Genomic DNA, 13,840 nt, shown 5'->3' on the forward strand with positions numbered 1-13,840 from the left:
TTCAAAAAAGACTCATTACTTTAGAAATTGCACAAGCAATCAGAAACAATAAAAAATCTCATCCACGTCTCTCATCCAAATCTGATTTCACACTAATTGGAAGAACTACAACAATTCAGTCACAGAAGCACGCAACTGGAACATTGCACATGTAAAAATAACATCCACATCTGATCATTGCCCTCCTTCTCCCCTTCCTGACACAGAAGCAAACAATAACGCATTCATGCATGTCCATCGTCTACTAATTGGATAGAAAAGAGCAAAATAGATGGATCAAATCCTCTCGACCTGTACAGATTACCGCGTCTCCCTTCTCCTGCTCGCAATTCCAGCCACGGACCCGCTCGTGCCCTGGGCTTACCGTGGACCTCGCCCGCGCCCTGAGTCATGCCATGGACGCGCTGCCGTGGAGCCGAAACCCACATCCCGCGCGACACGCATCGGTCTCATACTCTCATGTAGGCATGTCGAACCAGCGCGCCGCCGGCCGCCAAAACCCACATCCCCTAAAGCAAATGCGTGCCACCGGCCACCAAAATCCGCACCGCCCGAAGCAGTTGCATGCCTCAATCGCCTGCCGCACTCCGCCTGAAGCGCGTCAGCTCCGCCACCCCACATCGCTCGCATGGGACCTGGCGCCCAAGGCCTCCCACTGCGCCCTGCAGCCTGGATCTGGATCTTGGCATAGCAGCCTTGGAGGCGCGGATTTGGGTGGAGAGGCGGCGGTGGGGCCGACTGGAGGAAGGCTCAGAGAGAGGAGTGGATTGAGAGAGAAAGAGAGGAAGGGGATGTAGATAGGACTGCGATCTCCGACTTCACGTCGTCGTTATTGACACGTGGAGTGGAACTCACGCGTCAGTGATTACGTCAGGATGACCGGATGGAGGTGCTGATCAGCACTCAGCGATTTTTTTTGCCGAGACGAGAGTAAGCAACGTGAGAGTACAAAATTTCAGATCTCAGACTGTATCGCTACGGGTGCTTGATAAAAATCGGTAGTGATGGGTTGGTTATTTTTCAAACTACGAGCGATATTAATTTTCTTTTGGATTGATATTACTGTCGATTTCTATAATCCGATAATAATAAGTGGTAAATATGATCATTAATGTAGCAGTGATTAAAGTTAGCTAAATACGGTTAAGAAATTTTTAGTTATAAATATGATAAAATTACTAAAAAAACTAAATGTATGATATGTAAATCAGGAACTAGGCTAACAAAGTATAGGTTACTATACTTATAATAATCAACTAAATAATTATTTAAAAATTTATAACATGATTAAATTTAGAGCGTGATAAATTTAACCGTAAACAAAACGGCACCAGGCCTTCCATTTCGCCGTTTCATCACTTCAGTGCAGGGTAAAGTACCCTGTGAACCTATGTGCATCGGCGCATATTTATGTGAGAGTGCAATGCATGCTGCGCACTATTGATGTACTGTATGAAGCCTAGACGATACATAGGCTCGTACGCTACATAAAGTCATGGAGTAGCTACACTGTGTGCACACGGGAAATATATATGCATCGACCGATCAGCTGGCTGCTGGCTGCTGGGCTCATGCAACAGCTTCAACTGGTTCAGATTCTGATTCCATGACTATAGTGCATGCAGAGGCGACCGGTCGAGGTTAGCTGAGTAGATGCATGGCTCGGGCAGCTGTAAGGTGGAGATGCATATATGTACTTATATGGGCTGGTCAAAAGGTCGCGGTTTGGTCGTGACCATGGTCATATATGCACAGCACAGCTACAAATGCACATTTACCTGCATGGCCGCCTAGAGCTAGCCATTGGCAGCTCGGGTTTGCTATCATGCAGATGCATATATGGCTGGGCTGGGCTGGTCTACGTTGACCTGTGTTGTGTAATGTACGTATAGGCCGACAGCCGATCGATCGATCCAAAGGTCTGCGGCGGGTTTAAGAACGGGGACCACCCCGGCGCTACAGTGGCCGCTAATCGTGGTGCATGGCGCGCTTGGACGAAATTAAATCGCGCCGCGGGTCGCCTGCGCGGCGTCGCGTCCAGCGGCAGCGAGAGTTCCGGCCCTAGTTCCACGGCATGCCGCGGCCGCGCGCTGGCCAGCTTGCTGTAGATGGCGCTGTGCGACGGCCGGCAGAGGCGCCCCACAGGCGATACGACTGGCCCGTCCGGCAGCGGGGATTCGGCCGGCCACTGCTGCAAAAAAGAAGCATTTTACGTCGTTTTTTCGACCACCACTTTTACTCGTTATTAATAGTCAGTAACTATTAGTGTCGAATCTAGAATCGACACTAAAAATTCTTTTCAGTGTCAATTCGCAACTCTAACAGACACTAAAAAAGCTTCCGAGTTAAAAAAATAAACGTGTTGAGTTGGCTCAAAAGAGCCAGCTCCACTGTTGCTCCTAGCGCCACCACCACTGTCGTCCACCCCTTCTACAACTGCACCTTGCACTTGAGTAGCGTTGGCCCCGTCGAACAATTTGCACCAACTCAAGACTTTAACCACCCAAATCTACAAACCGCCATCACATTAGGCAAGAGAAGGAGCATTCACATCGCTTCATGATGACCTACACAGAGCCACTGAAGAATGGTGAATTGCTATGTAATATGTGTTGCATCAAGTGATAAAATGAGTGAACAATAAGAACCGAAGTGATACAACAGAAGTACTACAACAAGAACCGAAGTGATACAATAGTAAGAACCGAAGTGATACAACAGCAAGAACAGCAAGGCCACCGAGCTGGGGGTGGCACAGCGGCAAAAGAGCTCGAGGCCAACGAGATCTGTCGTCGCTCAGGGTCGACATGGTGCTCGAGTGGTCGACGAGCTTGGAGGCCTGCAAGCTCGAATATAGGCAGTGAGGCCATGCCTCAAGGGTTGGCAAGCTCGGCCGCCACTTGGGACCAACATGATTGATCATCGCTTGGGCGACGAGCTCAGATCTGGCATCACATCCCCTTCTCTGACGGGTCCACTGAAGGAGCACCCACGCATTGCGCCACTTCCTGACGGGCCCGCTAAAGGAGGCGGCATTGCTGCTAATGGGGTCGTACCACGTCGAGGAGCGGCTCAGGCGGGGAGCAACCGAAAGAGATGGAGGAGAAGAGGAAGAGGTATGATATAGAGAGGGAGGGGGATTGATGAGAGTTGTTTGTGTGCCTGTGATCCCGTGAAGAGATAAGGTAGAGAGTGAGAGGTGGACTCGAGCCGGACGAGCCAACACTCAAATTCATAAATATTTCAGGTCCGATTTTATCAGTGCCAGTTCTTAGCATCTCAGCCATTGTTCGTGCGTGGGAGTTTAACAACTGATATTGATACGTCTTTAGTGATGATTTTTTACAACTGATATTGATAGAGCGCTATTTATGCCATGTTTTGTAGTAGTGGGCACTGAATAGCAACCACCTCCCAAATCGAGAGTCGGTCACATCACATGTCAGCCGGTGCTCAGTGCCCCTTGTCTCACCCTGCTAGCTATTTAGCTTCCTAGCTATATACAGTTAAACATTCATGGTGCGCGCGCGAATGCATGAATTATTATACTCCATCTGATCCCAAACATTAGTTCATTAGGACATAGATGTAGTCTCTAATGTAACAATTTAATTAATAATATCTATAAAAATATATTATTTTAAATAGAAAGAGTTAAATATTATAAAAATATTTTTTACAACGAATCTAGTAAAATCAACCTTACGTTATTGATCCTTATGTTTTTTTTTTGCTTTTTTAGTTATTGATGCTAAAAGAAAAAAATTTGATTTAGAATAAACATAAATCAACTTATATTTAGGATCGGAGTATACATAACGGTGGTGGCGCCAATGAAATCTTGATAGCGACCTTCGCAGTCGTCGTTGTAATTAAAGGCAACCGAACATGGTACTGTCAATCACTACACTCGTATGGTAGCTATCGGTATATAGAATAGGGGTCCCCTATTTCATAGGCCCACATCGGCCAATTCTAGTTGGCAAAAGATTTTTCTTGGATCAGGGTCCCACCGTGCGACCAATCTGTGCCTTCATGACCAGATCCTTACCATATAGGAAATCTCGCGACCAGCCTTCGTTAGTCGTGGACATATACTCACCAAATTAGTCTATTCTCATTAAATATTTTCTACTAAGTGTCTTTTCTTCCCTAAGCACTCCACCCCGACGGACAGGTCGTGGTCAGTACAGAGGTGTCATGCTCCATCCCGTAGCGTTAAATGCTACAGGACGGGCTCACAAGCAGGGCTAGCCACTTCGCAAGCATGCGGGCGAGACTGGTGAGGGGACAGGGCAGGCCGACTGACCGGAGTGAGGTGAGCATGGAGATGTCTGACTGATGGGACCGGCTTATCAGTATCTTTAGAGCAAAAGGGGTCTACTTGTAAGTTCACCCTCTCTCTCTGGTACATAAAGAGAGGGAGGAGTCGAGAAAACTCATATATAACCAGTTTTGAAACACCAATAATCAAATACACAGGACGTAGAGCTATTATCCTTCTGGAGGCATGAATCTGGATAACCCCTGTGCTCTAGAGTTCATAGAATACGCACCCCGCAAGTGTTGTTCACACGCCCCTCAACCAATACACGCCGGAATCATTGTCAATGATTAACCCTTGACAGTTGGCGCGTCAGGTAGGAGGGCGTGTTTCTGCGTTTCGATGAGTATTGGAGATTAGATTGGGCTAGTCATGGCCAGATCCATAGTAACCATTGAGTCACGTTCTGAGGAACCCGATAACCATAGGAAATTCGTCATGGTATACAACCAAGATGAGCCCGGTGCGCTCCAGAGTTTAGACATCGAATCAGAATTCGATTTCGAAATTCAACAAGGACCATGCAACAGAGAGCGGCATAGGCCCCGATGTCTCAGGTACTTGCAGCGAGCTTCATGCCATATGCCCCGGGGGAGGTAGCCCCAGTAACTATGGTATTGCCTGGAGATGTGCCCACCGCGTCGGGACAAACCGCTCACCAACCTGTGAGATCCTCTTCACCAAAGTGCCCTTCGCAATGTGAACCAGGGCCATTGGCCACATGAGATTCCTGACCTGGTTAAAGGATGTTCCTAAAGTGATTGAATGTATTTTTTTCCTTGTTCAGGGTCATCTTGTGGCAAAGAAATAGGGTCTTCCGCTCTTCAAGTTCTAATAGAAAGAACGATCACTCTCAGCGGATAAAGGAATGGGGGCAACCTCCCAGGATCTCAATAGGTGACCCTTTTTCTTCTCCTGTACTGGCCACTCCTCGACCAGACGATGAGTCATTGTCCTATTTTCCAGCTACCCTCACAGGTCATGGAAGCGTTAGTGGTCGTCGAATGGCGGGTGCTTTCTACGACCAGAGACGAACAGGTACAGGACCACACTTATTGGTAGGCCATTCACATTGATTAGACTGGGGGATGGAGCGATCTTGACCCCATCAGCCAGCAACACCTTCAGGTACACATTTCAACTAAAATTTTAGACCACCAAACAATGTTGCAGAGTATGAGAGCCTATTATTTGGAATACGAGCAACCTCCACACGAGGGGTAAAACGCCCACTAGCGATGAACCATGTGGGAAACATTTCCTATGCTCGGATTAGACGATGGTGACATACCTCTACGAAGTGAGAAAGGTAGAGTGACGCTTCGTCGGTTTCAAAGTCAAGCACGTCCATCTCAAGGACAACTTTCTAGCCGATGGGCTGGCCCGTCTAGTCTCTTCTCGCGCACCTGTCCTAGTTAGAGTCTTTGAAAAAAGATTCACACGACTACCCATCGCGGTCTTAGACCAACGTGGAAAGGATGCCCCACTTAGAAATAGAGCATCAGAGACAACACCTTTGGAGACAACGCCTTCTTTAGTGTCGTTGACTTCAGGTGGCCATCATGTGGTCGCCCTGTTCGATTCGGGTATGGTATGGATGGATCAAATCTTAGACTACCTTCAGAATTGAGCATTCCCTGATGATGATGTGTCAGCATAAAAGGTCACGTGGTAGGACCACAAGTGCTTTGGGTAGAGGGACGCCTCTACCGCCAAAGGAGCAACAGCCTTTTACTGAAATACATCACTTAGGAAGGGGGAAGCACAATGTTCCTCGACATCATTGGAGGCATATGCGTTGGCCATGCTTCATACCGCACTCTTATCAGTAAAGTGTTCCGGTAAGGAATCTATTGGCCCATGGACCTTTAGAATGCTTGTGAGCCGATGAAACGATGCGGGTCATGTCAGAACCATGGCCGATCTGCCAAATTACCAGCTCGAGCATAACAAAGTATGCCACTCTCTTGTTCTTTCATTGTTTGGGGGCTCGCTATCATGGGGTTGTTCCCTAAAAGACCTAGGCGGTTTTGAATTCCTGTTTGTGGCAGTAGGCAAATTCAATAAGGGGATCGAGGCCAAGCCTATAAGGAATTCTCCAGTGGTAGTGCGATCTGGCCATCCAAACCTCATAATTACGAATAAACGGGACTCAATTTGCTAGTCGGAGAGCGCACGTTGGTCGCCTAGAATGACCAACTACTCGCGTGGTGAACAGGAGGTGCGGTGAAAGGACAATACGAACCCGGGCGAAGAATCCCGCTAACGTTCTCCGAATTCAGGCAGGGTGGTATCAACAGAGCCTCAGGCGCTATCGTGACCACCGAGTGCAGGAGTGGACAATAGTCGTAGGCAACCTCGACCTCAGACGAGTCCAGGAATAGAGCGAGTCGTATCAACTTAGCTACAGAGGTCGGCCACCAATTACACAAGCTCACATAGCACAAGTTTCATGTGTATGGTTGCTCAAAGATGAGCCTATTTTTCTATTTTGCAGGATCTTTTTGATGAGTGTGGAACATGGTTTGTAAGTTTTTTCAAAATCAAAAACCAGACTCTATTTTGCAGGTACAAACAATATCACCAAATTGTAAGTTTTTCCGATTTATAGGCTAGAGCGCCTGGTCGGTAGTTTCTCGGCCAACCAAACGGTTGGAGCTAAGGCTTTTAGGATACGTAGTTTGTTTTTGTGCAGCATACATGTTTTTATTCTACCTGATTCATCATAATGTTGGGGGTGAGAGTCAAAATTGTTTCTCGCACGGTGATAAAGGTATGGGCATTCGAGAGATAACGATCACGAGGCCGCAAGCCCTGAATCCGGTCGAGCGCTGGTCGACCCAAAGGGCTTGTTGTGCTAAGGGGCATCCTAAGCGGTAGGAACATTGCCAACAAGCACTCAAAACCCACTCACCAATTGAACACAAGGAATGTTTACATCAAAGCAAGTCCTCATGTTACAAGTAACCGCTCGGGTATTGCCTGAGGGTTGTTTCTAACAAATTTATTCAGTATCCCTAGGCGCTAAAGATGCCCCTCAGCGGGTCGAACTAAACGGTCCAAAGGAGGGAGCGATCCGCATAAAAAAAATGAGTCTACGAGAGCGCCAAGCTCCTCTGTGGTCCTTTGAACCCCGCCAAAGCCGGCAGCGACTACCGAGGTAAGGTCTAGGTCAAGGATACGATCATAGACGCAAACAAGGGCAATGCAGGTGCCGGTGACTCTGACCTTGAAAAGGTGGTCGACGACGGTCTCGCAAAGCCTCCACTCAAGATCGTCGACCTCCTCGAAGGCTGCATAAAACCAGTCGATATGACCGGTCACGGTGTCACGGCTTCAACTTACCTAAACACCGGCGGACCGCAGCAGTGAGTCAAAGGGTGCAAAGGGCCGGCTAAGGCGGTCGTAGAAGTATTCGCGTCGCTAGTTGCTCTCTCTGGTCAGTCACTTCAGGTCTCTTCGCGCTGCAAACAGCTCCTCTCGACAAGCTGACCAAGAAAATAGGTCGGGAACCTCGTAGGGGTTAGTTGGTTGAGTCTGTCTTGGCTAGACTAGGACTACACGTGACTGAGTGATGGTAGGACCGACGCACCTCAGAAGTCACCCTACAGGTTCTCTCGCTCAACCGCAAATCCTAACTCACATTCGGCCACCGCTTCCCGAATACGTTGGTCAATGGAATCTTCGATGAGCATTGTCAAGGGCTCGGTGCGAGCGGGGGAGCTGGCTAGTCCTGATCGCTCCACTTCTAGCCTGCATTGGTCGTGGGCATAGTCAATAGGTTTGGTTAGGGGCCTGGAGTGGGGGGGGAGGGAGGTTCGGTCACTTCGGGACTTCTACGACCATGATGGCAACAACAAAACTCATCAGAGAAATAAAAAAGTTTCATCCAAACATAATGTAGAACCTAAATGACAATTTGATATTTACTCATCAGCGGCCTCCACCTGGAAGATGGATCCCACATAGTCCACCGCCCTTTGGCACTCCTCCTACAGTTTCTCTTTGGCTAGAGGCCCAGCTACCGCAACCCCCTCTCAAATACGATCGAGGTTAAAGTTGGGATCATGGCTGCGATATCACCAAAGGATGTACCCTTCCACATCCCTCACCGCCTACGCCACATCCTCGGCACCCCTCGCCACCAGGGTACTCGGGAGATTGGAAAACTTTTTCAAGAGAACCTTGGTAGCATAATCCTAGGCCTGGGCTATGCGCGGGTCCTTCGGCTCAATGATATCTAACTCGAGGCTCCTCAGGGGCGCTGTCGGAGAGTGAACTCCTGTCGCAGGGATCCCGAGAGACCCCTTTTTAGAGATTCGGCCGGGGGGATGATCCTGAAAAAACTTGTTTGGGAAATAAGCGGGAACGGAAATAAATGCGATGGCTGGCGGGAGACGATCACCCTAATGCAAGAAAAAGTGGGTACGCCGGGTTTTAGACAGGTTCGGGCCGCACGGAGGCGTAACACCCTACTCCTGTATGAACACTATATTTATCCTTGAAGGGAATTCTTCAAGGAGGTATCTGGTTCTAAGGGGAGAGCTGTTTACAAAGAGCTTGAGGCTCTTATGTTCTAGCTTAACTTGAGCTGGTTCGAGTGTCTGTCGATCTATCTTTGGCCTGGTTCGTCGGAGATTGTTGGTCGTCTGGTGGTCGAAGGCCTTTTTTTCCCTCTCTTTTAGTGTTCTCCATCCTTTCCTTTTATAGGCGCGCCGACCTCAACATATCCTGAATGGGAAAGAGGGGACACGAATGCCAAGGTGCCACGGAGAAAGGCGTAATCATTTCATTTTGGCGAAGTGACAGGGGCGGTGGAGAAATGCGGCGCGCATTCGACCACCAGCCGCTGCGGAAGCCTCGGGGCGCCCTAAAAGGGGCCCACCGGTCAGCCTCAGAGGTGCCCAGTGCGCCCACCCTGTCTTGTTCTTCTGCCAGGGCAGGGTGGCAGGCGGAGTGCTTCGATTCTGGCAACGTTATCCCGAGGCACCTGGATAAAAACGGGACGGGACCCGTGCATTTAATGGACCCACGGCCCCCTGCTAGTGCATGGCAGGGTCTGACACTGGGGCGTGGGCAGCTGAGAATGTCAGGATGTCAGGATGTCAGGCCGCGCGTGCCTATTAAATGCGGCATTGGGCCTTTGACTGGATGACACCCTGACGACGGGACCCTTCGGGTCGTCGAATGATCTTGCGCGAACCTGCGGGGAACCGAGTCCTCGGGGGCTGCCACGTGCAGCCCCGAGCACTCTCCCCCGAGTACTGCGGTGGGACCTTCGGGGTACCGAGTCCTCGGGGGCTGCCACGTGCAGCCCCGAGCACTCTCTCCCGAGCACTTTGGTGGGACCTTCGGGGCACCAAGTCCTCGGGGGCTGCCACGTGCAGCCCCGAGCACTCTCTCCCGAGCACTTCGGTGGGACCTTCGGGGCACCGAGTCCTCGGGGGCTGCCACGTGCAGCCCCGAGCACTCTCTCCCGAGCACTTCGGTGGGACCTTCGGGGCACCGAGTCCTCGGGGGCTGCCACGTGCAGTCCCGAGCACTCTCTCCCGAGCACTTCGGTGGGACCTTCGGGGCACCGAGTCCTCGGGGGCTGCCACGTGCAGCCCCGAGCACTCTCTCCCGAGCACTTTTGGTGGGGCCTTCGGGGCACTAGGTCCTCGGGGGCTGCCACGTGCAGCCCCGAGCACTCTCTCCCGAGCACTTCGGTGGGACCTTCGGGGCACCGAGTCCTCGGGGGCTGCCACGTGCAGCCCCGAGCACTCTCTCCCGAGCACTTCGGTGGGACCTTCGGGGCACCGAGTCCTCGGGGGCTGCCACGTGCAGCCCCGAGCACTCTCTCCCGAGCACTTTGGTGGGGCCTTCGGGGCACTGGGTCCTCGGGGGCTGCCACGTGCAGCCCCGAGCACTCTCTCCCGAGCACTTTGGTCTTAGTATTTGGACCCTGTAGATCATCGGGGAACTAGGGTGCTCGGGAACCAGAGGCGGCGGCCCCGAGCACCTTCTCCCGGGACTTAGCTTTTTCTTACCTCGCAGGGTGGTGACATGTGGTGGATAGCCGGCCTGGCCTCGGGACTTAGGGACCCCTGGTTCTGAATACACCGACAGGCGCCTTCAGCACCGTAAAAGCTTGTCGAAGAATGCTACGTGTGGTGCTCTCGTCCTCCTTATGATGGGAAAGGTCGGCGACGAGCACGGTATTTTCTCATTGGAGCTCGCCACACTCCTGTTGTAGCGTGAGCTCCGCCTCCCTTTCTTTGGCCAGCTGCCTCTCTAGTGCGACGCACCTGCTGGCAGCCACTTCTTTTTCGTCAATCAGCATGTAGATGGAGAGGCGCATGGCCAGGGAGAGCATATTGGAGGTTGGGACGGGCTCCGCGACTAGCTTAGTAGGTGCAGGAGCCACGTTCATTGCCCTTTGGGCCAAAGCTACTACAGGCTAGGGGACTGAAACTTGTGGCTAAGGTACTGGTGGAAGAGTTACAACTAAGGCTGCGGGCGGCGTTGAAGACCTGCGGGACAATAGGTTTACAAAATCAGGAAAAGAAAGAAATCTTAAAGTATCTGCGCCTAACCGGGGAACTAACCATGGTGGCTGAGCGCTAAGGACAAGCCTAGACCTTGTAAAGACGCTGGGTCGACTGGTAAGGGAGGACAGTCCAGCAGTCGAGCCATTGGTACTCGGCGTACCACGAGCACATTTGGACTTCTCCACGGTAGACGGATCCTCCGCCAGTCTCTTCCCCCTCGAGCGTGGGTGCTTGGCCAGTGGCATCCTGACCGCTCTCGAACTGGTCAGAGCGAAACCAGTCGGGGCATGCCTAGTCAGAGCGCGCCTGGTCAGAGCGAGTCTGGGCAGGGTGAGTTTGGTCAGAACGATGTTGGTCGACCCTCTGCTGACAAATGCCGCTCGCAGGACCGCCGCTCGTGGTCACTACCAGACTCTATGCGGTCTGTTCACCTCCTTGACCCGCTATGTCGACATTGCAGCTGGGTGACCAGCCGACCAGGGCGGCGCTGGGCGATGGAGAGAGCATACTGGTAGCAAGATCAATTCCCAGGCGGTCTTTGTGATCTCATCGATTATTGAACACAAAACATTAACCAAGGGGAGACCCTACGGTGATGCAAACCATGAAACTCGAACCCAGGAGAAGGCTTGATGATGGAAGTTCCGAGAAAAGGCCAAACATACCAATCTGATCCTAGCCCTCTCCGACGGGGAGAGGTCGCAGAATGCAGGAGTGTCTTTCGGCGGGCCATCCTTCCTCAGGGCTGCCGCCATGAGGAATTTGACCCGCAGCTCAATGGACTTGTCAGAGAGATCTGTATAAGAGGGATACTTAATACACAACATGAATAAACAAAGAGCACCATGGAAGCAGTTGCGATGTTACCTAGAGAGCTCTCCCTGGTGACGTCGTCACTCTTGGTATGCATATATGCTGGATGTGCTCTTTTCTGTAAGGGGCACACTCGACACTTGATGAAGTCACGAACACCATCTGATCCTATCAGTCCGACATTCACAAGGGTCTTGACCCTGGCCGCGAGGCTCAACAGCTCTGGAGTGGTCACATACGAGCTCCTCAGTTGTTGAGGACTTGTGCCTGTCTGTTTGGCACACAGATGTTGTCCAGCAAATCCTCTGTCTTGAGGTGAAACCATTCTTCCCTTCAACCTGACCACTACAACTTGATGCCCATCTCATGGTAGGAGCCCGATACCCAGCCCGTGGTACCGTCGTGGAGGCAAAACCCGTAGCTCCCGGTGGCTGGCCTGGTCTGTAACCAGACCGTATAAAAATACTTGAAGAGACCGAGGCATGACTCAACCCCAATGAAGTTATTGCACATGTGTGCGAAAACACTCGGTGTGATAATGGAATTGGGATTGAGGCAGAGGTGTCAAATGTCGTAGAAGGTGATGACGATGGTGAAGAATTTAGAAAAGGACGACACAAGGCCAACCAAAAAGAAATAGGCGAACATCACGATATCCCCCTTGCGAGGAGCAGGCACTTCCTCCCCTGGGCGGTACCTCGAAGAAAGGTGGTGAGGGAGCAGACGGTTGTTGTACATCTGCTTCAGCTTCACCGTAGTGCACCTGGACTTGAAAAATTTTGGCTCTTTGTCGGTCCGCGACGCCATCTGGGGTGGTGAGGGGGCTACTGGGACACGGGTGGAGATGGGGATGAAAGACTCTAGGTGCTAGGGCCTGGAGGCTATGGGAGATGGAGACGAGGGGCTCTGAGCGTAAGGGCTTGGGGGTTGTGGGAGATGGCAAAATGATTCATAGGCAAGCTTTGGCTTTCGAATTTATAAGACCATGCGTGGGGGCTAAACATTCCCTCGAGTATGGCAAAAATTAATGTCTCCCTCTCCCACGACATCTCTCTCTCCCATTATTCTCTCTCTCTCTCTCTCTGGAATCTTAAAACCTCCCATCGGGATGCGGTTTTGTGGGCTCGCCACGAAAGTGGACGACGTTGATAGCCACTCCTGGGGTAAACTCGTATTGACCTGGGGCCAGGTGGTACGACGAGATCCACTTGCAACCACGTGGCCAACCACTCAGACCACCGCATCCGCGAGGGAGCTTGGGGGCTATTGTCGGTGTATAGAATAGGGGTCCCTATTCCATGGGCCCACACCGACCAATTCTAGTTGACAGAAGATTTTCCCAGACCAGGGTCCCACCTCGCGACCAGTCTGCGCTCGGACGATTAGTCTGTGCCTTCGTGACCAGGATCCTTATCACATAGGAAATCATGCGACCAACGAATGCTAGCCACGGTCAGGTACTCACCAAACTAGTCTATTCTCATTAAATATTGTTCACTTAAGTGTTTTTTCTTCCCTGGGTACTTCACCCTGGCGGGCAGGTCGTGGTTAGCACATAGGTGTTATGCCCCGTCCCGTAGCGTTAAATGCTACATGACGGACTCGTAGGCCGCTTCGCAGGCGTGCGTGCGAGACTAGTGAGAGGATAGGGCAAGCTACTGACCAACGTGAGGTGAGCATAGAGATGTCTGACGGATGGGATGATCTCGTCAGTATCATCAGAGCAAAAGGGGTTCACTTGTAAGTTTACTCTTTCTCTCTCTCTCTTGTACATAAAGGGAGGGAGGAGTCGAGAAAATTTATCTATAACCAATTTCAAAACATCGATAACCAAATACACATGATATAGGGCTATTATCCTTCTAGATGCCTGAATTTTAATAACCCCTGTATTCTTAAGTTTATAGTATACACACCTCGTAAGTATTGTTCACGCGCCCCTCGACCAAGACATCCCAAAATTATTGTCATAAATTAACCATCGACAATAGCTTTTCTTAATAGCCGTGGATAAGGATAAAAAAAAAGAACGGGAGATATTACTTACTGCTACCTCCATTTCTTTCTGTCATTTTAGAATTCATGCAATCAAATTTTTAAAAGCTTGATCACTGATATGTTTGAAACTATTAATATTGGCTATATAAAAATTATATAACTAGATTATATTTAA

The 13,840-nt window shown here is 50.6% G+C and overlaps 1 long non-coding RNA gene across 1 annotated transcript; it reads right to left on the bottom strand.

Moving 5' to 3' along the window:
* Positions 1–789, bottom strand: LOC133920328 (uncharacterized). Its single transcript, XR_009910090.1, has 2 exons — positions 292–789; positions 1–197 (listed from the first exon to the last, which is right to left on the bottom strand). It is a non-coding gene; the product is annotated as an uncharacterized LOC133920328 (long non-coding RNA).
* Between the last annotated feature and the right edge of the window lie 13,051 nt (positions 790–13,840).

Source organism: Phragmites australis, chromosome 6, assembly GCF_958298935.1.
Source record: "Phragmites australis chromosome 6, lpPhrAust1.1, whole genome shotgun sequence".
Taxonomy (NCBI): domain Eukaryota; kingdom Viridiplantae; phylum Streptophyta; class Magnoliopsida; order Poales; family Poaceae; genus Phragmites; species Phragmites australis.